Genomic DNA, 13652 nt, shown 5'->3' with positions numbered 1-13652 from the left:
ATCAAAAGAGAATGATTTGAATGTTATGTTTTACAGGTTAAAAAAGACTTCTATCTCATTATTGTTTGTGATAAAGCAAAGGGTCAAATCTTTGGAGAAGCTGACTGCAGAGGAGCAAGATAGGTTTTGTGAAAATAACTTATAACTTTAATAACTAAAATGACTCTTGATATTTGTCATTAAAACTCAGGGGAAGGTCTAAGTTTTTTCCAAGGTCGCTCTTGGTTGGTCAAAACAGAGGTACGCCCTATTTGCATATATTAACAAAGAGAAACGCCTTCCCTAGAAAAAGGGAATGCGCAACAATAAAATTCAGACAACTGTCCTGTTATGCTTTTAAGCAACAGCTGTCTCCAAAGGATCCTTTGTTCTTTTTAATTCTTTTGTCTCAGGTAAAGAATGTATTTTTGTACTCTGAAGTTTTCTTGTTAAATTCATACGGTGTTTTCTATTGAATTAAACTCTGTATCTCTGTGACGTCATCGAGCCTCGCCGTCTGTTTTTTCCAGCCGTGACGGCATCCGCTTGCGATCCGGGCTAACAGGAGGAAAAGAGAGCCATGCTTTTTTTCAAAATTTAAGCTAACCTAATAAATTTCCTCCTTAATAATTTGGGGGCTCGTTCGGTTGCGGATTCTGAGCGAGCGGCTCCGTCACGCGCTGGCCCGGTTCGGCTCGAACGCTACAGTCGGGTAAGACTCTTTGATTTGTTTCCGTGTCTGCGACACGTGGACGATCGGTGCTGACTGTTTTGGTGTGTGACTACAGGGATGGAAAACTGCAGATGTATGAAGGTACTTCTAAAAGACTTTGTTGTTAATAGATTTGAATAGACACAGGAACAGAGGACCATGGTAGGTCCAAGCAGTCGGATTAACGTTACCGCTGTTATAAGGCTAGGTTTTAAGTGAATTTTTCCTGAAGGCTTATTTCTGTCCCTTCGAAAAAATTGGGAAAGTTTGTGTCTGGGTTGAATCACCTTTTCTGTGGTAGAATTAAGGACTAAAAGCAGGTTGAATCACCTTTTCTGTGGTAGAATTAAGGACTAAAAGCAGGTTGAATCACCTTTTCTGTGGTAGAATTAAGGACTAAAAGCAGGTTGAATCACCTTTTCTGTGGTAGAATTAAGGACTAAAAGCAGGTTGAATCACCTTTTCTGTGGTAGAATTAAGGACTGAGTGCACCCGGGTAAAATGATGCATCTTATATTTTTGTAACCGGCGCCGGGTTTATATTTTCTATTTTATTTCCCCCCCTGTTTTTCTCAAAAACTGTGTTCTGTGTCTATGTGTTTCTCTGTGTTTCTTTGTGTTTCCCTGTGTGTGGCGATCTGTGCTTGTTGCCGCGACACGAGGCCGTTTGACTGTGCAGAGCTCTGCTTGTGTGTCTGTGTGGCCGTGTGTGTGCGCGTGCGCGAGTTCGGGCTGGCTGTGTGTTTGAGCGGAGTGTTAAGTTGTTTGAAAAGCGCTGTGTGTGTGCTGATTTGCGTTGTTCCTGCTGTATTTATTCTAATATAAATATGGCAACGGTGTTGCGGAGAGATGACACTGCTCATTCGTATGGTTTAGGTCCGTGGACGACACTACGGGAACAGATTGCTGACTTCATTAATATTTATGACAAACAACTTGGTCTGGATTCGCTTCATGTGACGGCGGATGAATTGAAAGACAGGTTGGAAAATGCGGTCAGCATGAACAATGAACTCCTAAGTGCTGAAAAGCCGTTAGGTTTAATTTTGAATGCCTGTCTAAATCAGGCTTCAGCTGATAGGGATGCGGTGCGTGGTGAACAGGATGGGGCTACTCTGTTTCGCAGAAAGAAACTAATTAAGAAGTTGGAGAACGTGGAACAGGAGAGACAGTTGTGGGCTAGACTTCTGGTGGGTTGGCAGGGGACGGATCACCTTTATGGAAAGGGTTCGGTTACGAAGGCTTCGGACTCATTACACGCCCCGGTTGATCTTTCGGGGGTTTCCTCTGACCGGCCGAAACAGAAGTTTAATCCATCTGTTGCTTCGCTCCCGCCTCCATATAATGACACTAATCCCTCTTGCACGGGGCTGTATCCAGTGTTGGATGTTCGGAGGGGCACAGCTGAATGGGGTCTTCTGAGGGTTCCTCCTCAGAGTTCTTCTGCTCCACTGGCGCGGGAGGATCCCGATTTAATGACGCCATGCCCGGCGTCCCCTCTTGGTGTTCGCTCTGTTTCTGATAGTCTTCCTATGGCGGATCGGGTTCAACGTGAAAAATTTTGTTTTTCTAGATATCCTTTGGCGACTTCTTCAGGTGTGGCTCAGGTTTCACGTCAGTTCAGCAGTCCTGCACCTCCCTTAGTCTCTCCCTCAGATGAGGGGGAGCAGGGGGAGGTTCAGTTGAATGTAGATGTGTCACTGGTTGGCCGTCTGGTTGAGGAGCCCCCACCCATTCGGGGAAACTCAGTGTCTTCTCCTCCTGTTTTGAAAGATGATGTGAAGTTTACCTCCGCACCGATGCAGCTTCGGAGCGGACGTAATCTGTGTGACATGCAGAGAAGGGATGTTAGTCCCTCCCCTCGTGAGATGAGCACACCACGGAGAGGCGGTGCCACCTCTAATGCTGTTGCTTTTCAGGAACGACTTTTAAGTTTAGGCAGGAAATCACAGGGGGGTATGGATGATAGGGACACAGACCTTTCAAATAGATCGGTTCATTCTGAGGCTCTGTCAGCAAGTTCTGACAGTTCTTCCCATTATGCTATGCCTTTAATAGTTTCCCACCAAGGACACAGATACAAGCCGTTTTCTTTTGGAGATTTACAGACCCTTATTGAAAAATTACCATCTTTGGTGGACGGTGCTACTCCTTGGTTACATGCATTAGAATCACTGACAGGGGGGTTGACCTTAGCATTGGGGGATTTCAGGGCAATTTTGAGTCGTTCAACAACGACAACAAATTGCCGTGATGTTGAGCTGTCAGCGGGAACTATGCACTGCCCTGATGAGACGCCTCTTACAGCTGTTCTGACTCCTGTGGGTGCGGCCTTGAGGGATATATTTCCCCCTTTGTCGCTGTCACTTATTCCAAAGTTTTTCTGGGATTCCAAAGAACACCCAAAAGTATTTTTAGATAAAGCCATAGATATCTGGAGGCGACAGTCTGGGGTTCATCCAGCTGTTGCTACATTAATGAGGGAACATTTTCGTCAAGCTGTTTTAAATGGTGTCCCTACTTCTGTCGCTGCTTCAATGGGGACAAACCCGGAGTTGAGATCTTGTGACCATGCGAAGTGGGAATTGCATTTGTTGCATAATATGCAGATTTTTCAGGATAAGGAGAAAGAGAAGGAGAGAGAGCAGGAAGATCTTAAGAATCAATTATTGAAACTTCAAATAGGAGAAGCTAAACAGAAAATTAATCTTGCAAACCAGGAACGACAGGAGGTTAGAGCTATGTTGGCAGCTGTTGCACGGGCTCCTCTTCCGGTGTTTCATACTGGTCCTGGTGTGTCAGCTCCACGTTTTCGGTCTGGTCTTCCGGGGTGGCGTGGGGGCAGACGGGGTAGGCCTGCAGTGTCGGTCGCGCGAGGAAGGGGTGGACGCAGAGACAGGTGTTTCTATTGTGGGGAGGAGGGTCACTGGGTTCAACAGTGCCCTCACTATATATCAGATGGTGCGTTGCCGGACCTGACATCACAACAAACTCCGAATGCTGCATTGCTTCCGCAGCGCCCGGGACAGGTTTCTCAGGCTGGACAATATTGACACACCCCGGTGAAGAACCTATGTCAGGGAGCTTTGGCAGATCCCCTGATTGATGTGACAGTGGATGGACAAACATTACCATTTTTGGTGGATACAGGGGCAACATATTCCACCATGAATGCTGTCATGCCTTCACATAAACTTTCTGATCAGACAATATCAGTGGTTGGTTTTTCTGGGGTGAAACAGACTCTGCCACTCTCCACGCCTCTGCACACGGCTGTGGGCAGACAGAAAGTGACACATCCTTTTGTATGCTCCCCCTCATCTCCCGTTAATTTAATAGGGAGACACTTGTTGATTGTTCTGGGGGCAACTATTTTGTGTGGGCCTGATGGATTACTTGTCACTTTTCCTGATGGATCGTCTCACGCCTGTTCTCCGGTTTATACCCATGGACAGTTTTTGCTGCAACAAGCTGAGGAGCAACTGGCTGACATATACTGGGGGCGTATACAGCCGGAAAAGACTGACCATGCTGGAATACTATCTTGTTTTCTGCTTTGGAAGCCCTGGATTCAAGCGCTTGCTCCGTATGGTCCGACCCCTGATCTGCCCCATGTTACTTTGTTTTATGACCGAGACCAGACTGAATGGTTCCAGGAGCAGTTTGAGACACATTTAGCCGGTGTTGACTGGACTGTATTTTCACAGGACATTTATGTGGCACCGGAGGGGGTGGCTGCAGCTGTTAATCTGACTCAAGATCAGTCGTTTTGGTATAAAATGCAAGACGAAGCTGTTCCACATATTTCTTTGGCTCTCCATCCTGGCCATCAGGCCATGGAACTAGGGGGCGTGGTAAAGCGCTCCCTGGCGGTTTCAGACTGGCAGGCAACTGTTAATACAGACCTCTTTTTCTCTCCTTCTACAAACACCTACAGAATAAAGTGTTCCGCTGTAGATTCTGTAGTTTTGGAACATCTTCAACTTCCTAGGCACCATGGCAGGGAGTTGACTGATCATCCAACTGCAGCTGCTATGTTGGCTTCTCTGCCTGAATGTCTGTGGGCAACAGGTCCTACGGATGTGGGGCTTGTTGATGTCACACCTGTCACCTTTGATTTGCGACCAGGCCCTCCTATTTGGAGGTCTCAGTATCCTCATAAGCAGGCGGCAGAAGAGGGACTGGCGGAAACAATTGGGGGTCTTCTGGAGGCTGGTGTGTTAGAATCTTCCACCTCTTCCTGGAACACTCCTATTTTACCAGTTGAGAAAAAAGGGACGGGTAAATACCGCATGGCACATGATCTCCGGGCGATTAATTCTGTTTTATTGACCCCTACGGTGCCAGTCCCTAATCCTCATGTTGCATTAACTAACCTTGATCCCTCTCAGACTTGGTTTTCCTGTGTGGACCTTGCTAACGCTTTCTTTTGTCTCCCATTGGCTGAGGAATGTCGGGACGTGTTTTCTTTCACCTACGGGGGTCAGCGGCTGAGATATACACGTTTGCCTCAGGGTTTTGCTCTCTCCCCAGGGCTTTTTAATCAGGTTTTGAAACAGCAGTTGGCAGACTGCTCGTTACCAGACGGTGTGACTCTGATTCAGTATGTGGATGACCTCATGCTTGCAGCGCAGTCGTTGGAGTCTTGCATTGAGGCCACGCGACGTTTGCTGTCACACCTTGCTGACAGAGGTTTTAAAGTGAGCAGGTCTAAATTGCAAATTGCACGGAAGCAGGTTTCTTTCTTGGGGCGGTCTATCACTGCGACTGGCACTCAGATGTCTGCCAGTCACAAATCTGCTATTCTTGATCACCCTAAACCACACACGGTGAAAGACATGCTGTCCTTTCTTGGTTTGACTGGATATAGTAGGAACTATGTTCCTAACTATACTGGTTTGACGGACCCTTTACGGGCATTAGTCAGGGAGCATGGGACTCGTAAGCTCAACCAGGTTTTGACTTGGACTGTGGAGGCGGAAGATGCTTTTATCTCTTTGAAACAGCAATTGGCTGCTGCTGCCCAGTTGGCTGTCCCAGATTATGTTTCGCCCTTTTATTTGGATGTTTCTGTTACAGAACTGACGGTTAATGCAGTTCTGTTTCAGAAAAAAGGGGGAGACAGGAGAATCCTCCAATATGTCAGCGCAATGTTGGATCCGATGGAAAAAAGACATCCGACATGTACAAGACATGCAGCAGGTGTGGGAAAAATGATTCAAAAGACAGCACACATTGTGATGGGTCATCCATTACAGGTTATGACATCACACAGCGTGGTGGCATATGTGAATTCACAACATTTCACATTAACTACATTGAGACAACAAAAACTGAGCAAAATTCTGGAATCACCTAATATAACTTTTGTGCATATCGGAGCGAATATGGCTGACAGGATGCAAGATGGACAGCCACACAACTGTGATGAATTAGTACTGAAGGAAGAAAAGATAAGACCGGACCTACAAGCTTCTCCTCTAGAAGGTCAAGATGTGAAAAACTTTTATACAGACGGTTGCTGTTTTAAACATGACACAGACGGTTTGAGAGCAGCATATGCGATAGTGGAAGACTTGGGCAGTGAGTTTCGTGTTTTGAAGGCAGAAAAGCTGCAGGGTGCCCAATCGGCACAGAGGGCAGAAGTAAAAGCAATGGTCGAAGCACTGAAACTGGCTGAGGGAATGAGGGTGAATCTTTACAGTGATTCAGCTTATGTGGCTAGCGCTGTACATGTGGAACTTCCTCAGTGGCTCAGAGCAGGATTTTTAACTGCAACACAGAAGCCCATAAAACATGAAACTGAAATGAAAGAATTGGCGGAGGCATTACTGTTGCCTCAGTCTGTGGCTGTGATTAAATGCAAGGGACATGATCAGAGCAAGACCAGAGTTGCAGCAGGAAACGCAGCCGCGGACGAGGCCGCTAAGAGGGCAGCGGGATACCTGACATCTCTTGTGATGGTGAGTACTGAACTTGAACAGGTCGAACAAAATCACTTTGAAAAAATTATTTCTCACCAGAAAACCGTGTCACCTGAGGAACGATCAGTCTGGAGAGCAAGAGGTGCCGTCTGCAATGAAGGACTCTGGCGGGGACCAAATGGTAAAGTAATTCTTCCTCCAAATATGAGATTCCAGGTTTTCCAGGAAGCTCACGGACTCGGACATGTGGGTATTGCACAGATGCTAAAAAATCTAGAGCACTGGTGGCATCCATTTTTGAGAGACATGGTCAAGGAATATGTGAAAACATGTGAAATTTGTGGACAACACAACGCAAAACCAACTATTAGGCCACCAGTGGGACATTTCCCTTGTACTACACAACCGGGTAAGGAAATAATTATTGATTTCACAGACATGATAACACCCGTCAGAGGATACAGGTATGTATTAATGTGCGTGGATGCATACTCGGGCTGGCCAGAGGCGTGGCCAGCAAAAAAGGAGGACAGCAAAACTGTCATAAAGTGTCTGATCAATCATTACATTCCGACCCATGGATTTCCAGAGAAGGTGAGATCAGATAACGGCACTCATTTTAGGAACCAAGATCTGCAGAGAGTGGAGCAGCTGCTTGGATTGAAGCATTCTTTCGGTACAGTATATCATCCTGAGTCACAAGGCAAGGTTGAGAGGTTGAACCAAACTATCAAACAAAAATTGGCCAAAGTATGTGCACATACCAAATTAAATTGGGTAGATGCCTTGCCTATTGCTTTGATGTCTGTTCGAATGTCTATTAATCAAACAACAGGGTTCTCTCCATTCGAGCTCCAGACCGGGCGGATTTTTCCAGGACCTGGGAGTCGCGTACCTGGATGGAAAGGTGAACTTGCACATTTATCTCATAAAGATTTCTTTACTGAGTTACAGAGTCTGGCTGCGGAATTTGCAAAATACCAGACGGCACAGGAGCGTCCAGCTTCAGGACCAGTTCCAGGAATCGACTGGGTGCGTCTGAAGGTCATCAAACGGAAGTGGTCTGAACCTCGCTTCACCGGACCACACCGAGTAGTGGAGAGGACGTCCCATGCTGTTCGTCTACAAGGGAAAGGAGACACCTGGTTTCATTGGAGTCAGTGCACAGCAGCCGAGGAGCCACAGCGTGCGCTCCGAGACGTACAAGACGAGCTTCGACTTCAATCTTCGGACGAGGAGCAACGCCAGGCGCTTCCAGGAGGGAGTGTAGCAGGAATTCCTGCCACAACCACTTCAGGTTCCTGAAATTCAAAGTTCAAAAGGCTCGGACGGGCATAATAATCCTGTTCCGATGTCCTTACATTGAGGAAGAAGGAGATTTTATACTCTCCTTAAAAACTCACTGTTATATTGGCATAATAATCCAATTTTCAGTGAGCAACGGCTGTGAAGGTGGAAACTTGAGGTTTCCAACCGAGGAGGATCAGGCTACAAGAAGATCCACATTAACTCATTTTTCTTGCGAGTTTCGTTTTTGCGAACTGTAAAAGAACTTTCGTCTTTGCGCGTAATTTTTATCATTTTTGAAGAAGACTTCATATTTTGTTTTTTACAGACTTTTGAAGAACATTTGAAAAAGAAAAAAAAAAAAAAAAAGACTTCATATTTTGTTTTTTTACAGACTTTGAAAAAAAAAAAAAAAACTGGTGTGTAATTCTTTATGTCTGCATGTTTTTGATTGGTGGCGAGTATATTTTTAAAATTTCCAGAATAATTTTTAGCTATTGTTATATACATATTTTAGTCTTATTTTTGCATTTTTACATTTGGAGCTGTTATGTGTACTGTGTTTTTGAGTTGCATTATGATAATTGAGTTTATGATTTTTTCATAATTGTAGAATGATAAGTGCCTTTCATGTTTAATTTTACCGGTGAAACTTTGCGGTTAAAAGGTGAGTATTAAAATTGTTGAATAACGCAGGATTAGATTTGACAGGTTTGCAGGATGGGGTTCATCTTAAGATACATGAACTGGGAGTGGAAGTTTTTGCTAGGTGTGTTTCTTGAACTCGATTTGCTGGGAATGTGGGTTTGCGGAGGATCCACGAGTGGACTCATTTCCTCACAGACACTTAATCTCCGACCGAGTTTTGTCGAGTGCGGAGTGTCTTGCGGAAATGCGACTGTTCGTGTGGAGCGTTCTTTGAGACCTCCTGTTGATAAGTGCCTCACTAAATATCGTGGGATTGAGTTGAACTATACTCTGGGTACTGTAACTAATTATCAAATTGATCTGTGTGAGGTAATTCGTCGCTGCTGGTCGACCCCTCAATCCTGGCAGAAGACGTCTGTGTATTTGTGTGGTGATCTGACCTTCCAGCGACATTGTATTACTCAGGTAACTGGGATTCGACACTTGTGTCCCACTTGGAAATCGGCCTTCGGATGGGTGGGATCAAGTTGGAGTCCACCGTATGCTCATAAATCTGTCACTGAATATGACAAGGTTACCATAAGAAGAGGGACTGTAAGACATTCTCCAGCGACGGGTAAAAATCCTTTGGTGTTAACCATTTCCTCGATGCACGATGTTTTCTTTAAACAGTATCCGGCAGATTCAGCTGTTTATTTGACTCTAGGTGCTTCAGTGGACGATAAAGATCCACTTGGGGTTATTAAAATTAATATGGTCAGACCTGAGGGGGAGGAAGACAGGGATATGGAAATTCCGGATCAGCATGCGGCTAAGATTGACTACACAGCAGTTTCACCATTGGACATCATTCAAACAGCGACTGGGTATAGGGAAAAAAACTTATGGCTGAATTGGATGGTTCAAACGGCTAAGGAAACTAATATTGGGAACTGCATTGCATGTGCTACAGCTCGACCTCATTTGTTTACTGAGCCTGCCCCATTACACTTGGGAGATAGTTGGGGTTTTAATTGCATGCTGAGGTTAACAACTGAGGCAGATCCCGTAAATTGTGATGCGCTTGCCAAAATATATCCACCTATTAATAACTATACTCAGACGGGAACTTTTCTTCCGGTTAAGGGTAACGGTTTGTATGTGTGTTTTAATTTTACTCATCTTAAGCCCGATTTCAATCTAGGACAGATTTCTAGTGATTGGTGTAATGTTACTTTGACAGCGGCCGGAATCGGGAGTTGGGCAAGAGCTGGACTTTATTATTTTTGTGGGGGTGATAGATTATATGTGCGTATTCCTCCTAAGACTGTTGGAGTATGTGCCATGACTCGCCTGGCTGTGCCACTTATGGTTGTGGGAGAAAGACTTGATCCTGTAGGACCGGAGCAGGTGCTCACCTTACAGACTCAGAGGCACAAGAGACAGGTGCGTAATACACGTTCTGATACTGCATTTGATTTGACTACTAATTCTCCCACTTATGTAGATGCCATCGGCGTGCCGAGAGGGGTCCCGGATCAATATAAATTGGCGGATCAAATTGCAGCAGGTTTTGAAAATATACCAGTGTTATCAGCTCTTTTTCCTATCACGCCGAATAAAAATGTTGATAGGATAAATTATGTCCATTATAATCTTTTGAGGCTAGCGAATCTAACCAGGGATGCTGTTGGGGGTTTGAAGGAGCAGTTAGCTCCTACTTCTTTAATGACAATTCAAAATCGGATGGCGCTGGACATGCTGTTGGCCGAAAAGGGTGGAGTCTGTTTTATGTTCCAAGAGAGCTGCTGTACTTTCATTCCGAACAATACGGCCCCTGATGGATCTGTCACTCGAGCGTTGGAAGGTTTGAGAATTTTGAGTAACACTATGCATGAACATTCAGGTATTGATGGCGGCTTGGACAGGTGGTTCTCTACTATGTTTGGTAAATGGAAAGGGATTGTTATGTCATTGTTGGTTTCGGTGGCTACGTTTGTGGCCATAATAGTCACATGCGGATGCTGCTGTGTTCCGTGTATACGCTCCTTATTATTAGGCTTATTGCAGTTTCAATTGAGAAGGGGAGCAGCGGCCCACCACCGCCACCGCCCTATCAGATGCTTTTTAGGGGAGCTGCTGATGGGGGGGTTGTGGAGCTGGGCGGTTCTATTTGACCAGGGGGAATTGGTATTTCATTTAGTATATTACGTAGTTTTAGTTCTTCTATTAGAAGGCATAATCGATTTGTTTGTGAGGTCTGATTTATATAATTCTCAGACCTCAACAGGGGGAATTGTTAAGGAATCATGGCTATTTTTGATGGTTTAATATAGTTAAGCTAATGCCATGTATGTTTAAGTAGACCAACATTCCTTTGGACAAAAGCAGATGCAAGCAGGAGTTCACAGATAAACATTTTTCTGGCAAGGTTGTAACTTAGAGCAACCATAAAACACTATGCTCTTGAAAGGTTTTAAATTAGGAGGCCATAAAGAATATCTTCCCCGGCTCGCAGGTCAGAGGTCGGGGGTTTCCCAGGAGCTCAAAGTTGCATCTGGAGTTGACCACAACTTAGGAATCTTGGAAAACACTTAGTTTAATTTCTGATATACCTCTTAATATTAATAGCAATAGTGTGTTAGATTAAAGTATATTACCCAAGCTACAAGTACTAATCTAGTAAATCGAATGTATTTGAAAATGTACTAACTATGACAATATCGGAATCAAAAGAGAATGATTTGAATGTTATGTTTTACAGGTTAAAAAAGACTTCTATCTCATTATTGTTTGTGATAAAGCAAAGGGTCAAATCTTTGGAGAAGCTGACTGCAGAGGAGCAAGATAGGTTTTGTGAAAATAACTTATAACTTTAATAACTAAAATGACTCTTGATATTTGTCATTAAAACTCAGGGGAAGGTCTAAGTTTTTTTCCAAGGTCGCTCTTGGTTGGTCAAAACAGAGGTACGCCCTATTTGCATATATTAACAAAGAGAAACGCCTTCCCTAGAAAAAGGGAATGCGCAACAATAAAATTCAGACAACTGTCCTGTTATGCTTTTAAGCAACAGCTGTCTCCAAAGATCCTTTGTTCTTTTTAATTCTTTTGTCTCAGGTAAAGAATGTATTTTTGTACTCTGAAGTTTTCTTGTTAAATTCATACGGTGTTTTCTATTGAATTAAACTCTGTATCTCTGTGACGTCATCGAGCCTCGCCGTCTGTTTTTTCCAGCCGTGACGGCATCCGCTTGCGATCCGGGCTAACAGGAGGAAAAGAGAGCCATGCTTTTTTTCAAAATTTAAGCTAACCTAATAAATTTCCTCCTTAATAACAGTCAGTTTAGTTAGAAACTAACCTTTTTGTTTTCTCACTGATTTTTCTCTCCACAGAAGCCACACCTGGTCTGGTGTTGATTAGCTGTGGTTGCTTCCTGGAAAAGGGTATTGGCTGACATGATGCTGCCATCACCTAACTGTTCTCCCTCTCCTTTCCATTTCCATGAACATAGAAAGTTCTCCTGATCAGTTGACCTGTTGTTGTGTCTCTGCTCTGTCTTCTCTCAGCTTCAGTCGTTCGTGGCAGATGTCTGCTGGTACTGAGCCCAGTTCTGCTTCTGCTGGAAGTTTGCTCCTGGTAGAGGGGAGTTCTTCCTCTTCACTGTTGCAACATGCATGCCCTGTATGAGGGGCTGCTGTAAAGTCAACAACACTACACAAGCAATATGCTGCCACCCCCTGCTGGTCAGGGGGAGTGAAAGCCATAAGTAATGACCATACAATTGGTTGGATTGTACTTGGTACAAACTTTTTAAACTACTTTATAATTAAGTGAACCTAGTGAATTCATAACTTGGATCAATAGTAATCTGACTCAATTGAAATGACTTATTGTAAAATGCCTTGACAACAACGTTGTTGTGAATTAACGTTATAATTATAAGCTTTGAACCTTTTGGTATCTACTTTTGGGGTTTTTAATGTTTTGGTATCTACTTTTAGGTTTCTTAATGTTTTGGCATCTACTTTTGGGGTTTTTAATGTTTTGGCATCTACTTTTGGGGTTTTGAACTTCCTTGTATTGGTTGTTGGGATTTTGTTAGTTTTTATATTGTTCATAGGTGGGGCTCGTTTGTTAGTTTGAAAGTTCAATTTTATATATTGCCAATTCACAACAAATGTCATCTCAAGGCAACCTACACTAAACACTAAAATTGTGAAGTAATTTTAGTTCAACCACATGTACTCCAATTTTTCTAGTACAATAAGCTCAGTTGATTATCAAAGTAGTTTAAAAAGTTTGTACCAAATGAAACCCAGCACACTGTATGGAGTCATTACTTACATCATTCACTCCATCTGACCAGCAGGGGGCGAGAGCAAATCGCTTGTGTTGAGTCGTTGACTTTACAGCAGTCCCTCATACAGAGCATGCATGTAGCAACAGAGAAGAAGAACTCCCCTCTACCAGGAAGAAACCTCCAGCAGAACCAGAACTGGGGTCAGTACCAGCAGCCATCTGCCATGACTGACTGGAGCTGAAAGAATACAGAGCAGAGACACAACAACAGGTCAACTGATCCAGGAGAACTTTCTATGTTTGTGGAAATGAAAAGGAGAGGGAGAACGGTTAGGTGATGGCAGCATCATGCCAGCCGATGCTCTTGTCCAGGAACCATCCAGAGCTAATCAGAACATCAGACCAGGTGTGGCTCCTATGGAAAGAAAAATCAATGAGAAAACAAAAACAGTTGAAATAAATAATGTAGTACAAACAGAAAATGACAAACAGCAGCATAAATACTGACGGATCACATTAAACTAGTCTAAGCCTTATAATAAATGCCATAACCATGGTAACGCTAAAATGATGCAAGAACACCTTCTCAAAAAACAATATACAGTACATTAAATTCTAACATTTAACATTGAAACTGGAAGACATTTTACATATCCAAAATAAATAAAACAAAATTAATTATGAAGTCTCTAAGCAAAATGTTCCATTAAAAAAACAAAAGAAAACAAAACAATGGCTAGATGAGGCCAAAGTACCAAATCCTTCTCTGAACTGAACTGATCTGGAGAGAGGCCAGAAGGTGGCGCTCTGGGGTTTCTAAC

This window comes from Xiphophorus maculatus, chromosome 7, assembly GCF_002775205.1.
Source record: "Xiphophorus maculatus strain JP 163 A chromosome 7, X_maculatus-5.0-male, whole genome shotgun sequence".
Taxonomy (NCBI): domain Eukaryota; kingdom Metazoa; phylum Chordata; class Actinopteri; order Cyprinodontiformes; family Poeciliidae; genus Xiphophorus; species Xiphophorus maculatus.
This window is presented reverse-complemented; position numbering follows the sequence as displayed.